The following is a 4584-nucleotide window of genomic DNA, read 5'->3' on the forward strand; positions in this document are numbered from 1 at the left end:
GGCTCATCGCTTCTCCCTGCAATGACAGGAGTGGGATCTACAACCGGCGTCGCCGCTGGCGGGACCCTCATCTTCTTGGCACTAGGGCCAGCCGACTCCATTTTCCTTGTGGGTGTCACGCCGAGCTCACGGGTTTGAGCAGAGTAGCCAGAGACGAGCCTAGTGGCACTGCGAGTGGGGAAGAAGGAGGGCTAGGGTTTTCTGTAGGAGTGAAGAAGAGGAGCAGACGTTTTCTGTATGAGTGAGGAAGAAGGTGATCAGGTTTTTTTTGGAAGAGTGAGGAAGATGGGGTGCGGGGGAATCGGGGTGAGACGGGAGCGTAAGTGGAAGCAAGGAGGAAGGAGGGTTTTCCTGGGATAGGCTTTTGTATCGGCCCAGTCGGCTGCCCGTGTTTCGTACTGGAGGGCCTTGTGCTAGAGGCAGCCCGAGACACTCTCCAGCTTATTGCCCATTCAAAAGAAAAAAAGAGACGCCTCCAGCTTATGGCTACTCATCGGTAACCTTTTTCAACTTGGCATCCACCAAATTAGAGGATGCGGTACTGGATGCAGACACTCACACTGGTCGCGTAGCACGGCAAAGTGAGGTGTCAAATAACAGGCCTACAATATACTTACTAGATTCTGAAGGTTCACAAGTTAGTCAACATTTACATTAAACTAAGGTTTAGAAGATACAGTATGCATACTAACATTCATAAGAACAAAATTTCAACATGTTTATGCATCTCCATGATTCACCATACTATAACCAATACAAAGCTGTGAGAAGGTGTGGAAATAAAGAAAATCGGTCGATGCTTCTCTGAGCAAAGGGCCTCCCTGCGTACACATTAATTTCCTGGGCATACTTGTTTCTTCTCAATGTTGCGAGCACTTTGAGCATGTTGGCAACTCCACAACTAGCTAGCTGCCTCATCTTGCAATTGATGCTGACACATTTGTAGCAAACACATGAGGCAATAGAGATGACTCAACATGAGTCCATATTATGCAGTTCCCCCGAAATCATCTTCATTGTCCTGAATCTGAAAAGATAGGAAAACAATAGCTATACTTAAATGCCATCACAAAACAGTAGCACATATTAATAGCTCGGCATGACAAAACATGATCATCTGGACGAAGGGGATACTGACCTGCCCGAGGAAGATTATATATAATTTCATAAGTCCTTGGTTGATTGCCACCTTCGGCTACACTGCTTGTTTGCTACTCCACACATGACAGGATCGTTCCACACTGCGACCAGCAAGTCAACGTACGAATAAGCTTATTTCATCTAGCGGTGGTGATTGTACCTAGTTACGAATGTAGGAATACCTGGAGCACCATGAGGTTAGCTGATAGCAGGTCAATGCAGCCATATAAGTTCTGTGCGGTGCTACCAAAATTGAGGTTTGTATCCCTTCCCGTTATGAGAATTCTTCTTGAAGTTGGTAGAATGTGACGGCTTGTTCTTTGCATCAAACTTGCCTTTCCCCTGAGATTTGTTCTTGTTGTTTGGGGCTGGTTGGGCTGGAAGTTCTTCTCGTGTACCATGTGGGCATTAGAAGCTCCCTCAGTGACCCAAGCACGCGTGTCTTTTGCTCTTGCATTCTCTTCAAAATGAAGAGTGCTAATGAGATCCGAAATGGAAAACTCATGTCTCTTGTTTTTCAGAGAAGTAGCAAAATCGTTCGACGAAGGTGGAATCTTGGTAATGATGGTCCCAGCAACAAATTTTTCCTGCAATACACACTTTAAGTACTCAAGTTCCTTAGCGAGTGACTGTATCTCATGAGTCTGGTAAACAACAAAGCGCTCATCAGTCATCTTGTAGTCACATAATTGCTCCATGACGTACAACTCGTTGTCAGTGCCCGAAGCCCCAAACGTGGCCTCGAGTGCAACCCACATGTCTTTGCCGCTACGAAATGACATATATGAATCCACAATGGAATCATCAAGAACACTCAGTAGGGCAGCTTTGAAGAGGGTATCCATGTTCTCAAAAGCTTCCTGCTGTGTAGGATTAAGATCACCCTCAGGCCTACCCTTAGTGGCATTATAGCAGTACATGATCTGAAACCAATATACTGCTCTTGTGCGCCACCTTTTATATTGCACCCCCTTAAAAGTAGGTGGCTTCAAAAGCGCAGCAAAACCACTCGGAGTAAATTGCCTATAATCAGGTTTTTGGATTGGATTGTTGAATATATGAGCAATTTACTATGAGATGTAATCCGAATCAACAGTAAATAGATCATGGCGACAATTGCAAAGATCAAAGTAATGATGCAGACTAAACCAGGAGGACAAAATCACATACTATACAGCGGGAGCAGAACCACCATGGTTGATGTTTTCACTCATGTTGTTGATGAAGAGGTTACCGGGGTCGGGGAAGAAGGCTGTCATTGAGGAAGTCATCGCTGGCAATAGTCACAGGAGTGTGCTCCCCAAAAACCTGATCGCCCCTCTCCCATACAAGATGGCGGGGTTCGTAGGACTATTGTCCCTTCTCACGGTGCACGCCGGAAGGAGGGATGGAGAAGAATTGCGGCGCGGCGCTAAGATCTGGAATGGTGCGAAACCATATGATACAGCGGCAGCTAGGGTAGAGCCTGTCAGGTCAGTCGTGCGAGTAAGACCAAGTACTACATAATAGTAGGCCTTTGGCCCAAACCCCATGTCCAAGTCAATAATAGCCCCACTATCCAAAAGAATCAGAAACGGCTGAGTAATTAAGGCATCCATTAATTATTAATTAATGACTTAATAAATTTTCCGACTCACACCACACTTAGAGCATGGTTAATAGTATAGCCAACATTCGACTATATGAAGTTGACACATCATCTAGTATTATATGTAGCCTACTTATAATACTTAGTCCCTTTAGTATAATACTATATCATTAATAATGGCCCCACCTTTTGTCTCACAAAGTATGTGTAGTCTAAAATGCCGGGCGTGCAGTGGGTGGTGCCCTCGGTTGGTGCGCAGCTTCAACGGCGGAAGCAGTGGGAGGTCGCGTCGCCGTGACTTGCCATCAATGTGGAGCGGCGGGCTCAGCTGGCGCCGGGAGGGAAGGTTTTGATTTTTGATTAAGTTGTTGTGCTGCTACCGTCCAGTATTCGCGTGTGGTTGTTTCTAGAAAAAAAGGAGGTACTCCTACTTATGTTACTCCCACTATGGCTAGACTTGCGCTTGGCTCTTCGCCTCTTCTAGAAGTTGAACAATAATGGTGGTACTACAGTAGTACTTCTGGTAGTCTGACACCAAATGAACTGCTTCACTTCCACCGCTTGTAAGCAAAAGTTTCTCCTCGTGCTGCGAGCCACCGCGCACGCGTTGGCGAGCGAGAAGGTGTAGTAAGCAAGCTTCTCGTTGTTCTGCGAGTTGACGGGGCACATCAAAGTTATTTAGTATGCACTCTCTCCAAAAAAGGGCTGACCATGTCATGGCTACAATCCCGTGCTCCGTCATTGAGTACATGCACTATTCACGTGCCGTCGAGGAGAAAAAATATTGCATAGTAGGAGTAGGTGCCATCGAAGTGCATGACTCACTTACGCACTACTTATCTGATTATCTCCATTTTATTGCATGACACGTGCACCTTGATGCTAGATGTCTCACGTGTTGGCAAGAAAAAGAGAGTGGAAGAACATAGATTCCCGACGACCGAGAAGGAGCAAGGAACCTCGAGGTGGAGCGTCTGCAAGGAACCTTGCATGTTTTCTGTTTTTTGCCGCCTGCCCACCTATATACAAATAAAAGAACATGAACTCTTCGCTAACCACTAGAGACGATACATCAGGATGCTAAGTTGAAGATATTTTATTAGTTTATACTCCCTCTGTCTCGGTTTATAGGGCATGCCGTAGTTCTAGGTCATCAATTTGACTAACTAAATATGAGTTATATGTCACCAAAAGTATATCATTAGATTCTTAAGTGGATGTAGTTTCTAAACATATATTTTTCATCCAATATGATACATATTTAGCTAGTTAAATTGTCAACCTAGAACGACGAACATGTCTTATAAACCGAGATGGAGGAAGTATTGATAACCACGCAAGAAGCCACACATGTACATGACACATGCAGCCACGCATGTACACACGCTGACGCACTAACTCATGCCGTTTCAACTCATGCACAAACGCGCACAAAATGGAGCACACAACACACATACACAACACATGCATGCACACACGCTCGGCCGCAGAATGCACATGAATAACACATGCATGTGCACACACGCGACTGCATGGAGGCGTGCGCCAGCTGCGGTGACGTCCGGTTCGTCGTGCTACGACGAAGCTCGCACACAACGGTGCCTACGCATCTCTTGCAGCACCTCTTTGCCATCGTTGCTCAACGACTAGACGGAGACGGAGACGACCGCAACCTCAGCCTTAGAGCTAGCACCGATGGAAAAGCACGCACGCTGCATGCACACGAGCACGTACGGAGTGCCCACGACATGGTGCGTCCCCAGTCGCCTCTAATCCTTCTGCGCATGTTGTCTATGAAGGCGGCTGCATGCCTAATGATGATGTGGGTGAGATCTTCTAGCACTCAGATGATGACG

The sequence above is a fragment of the Triticum dicoccoides genome, chromosome 7A (assembly GCF_002162155.2).
Source record: "Triticum dicoccoides isolate Atlit2015 ecotype Zavitan chromosome 7A, WEW_v2.0, whole genome shotgun sequence".
Lineage (NCBI taxonomy): Eukaryota > Viridiplantae > Streptophyta > Magnoliopsida > Poales > Poaceae > Triticum > Triticum dicoccoides.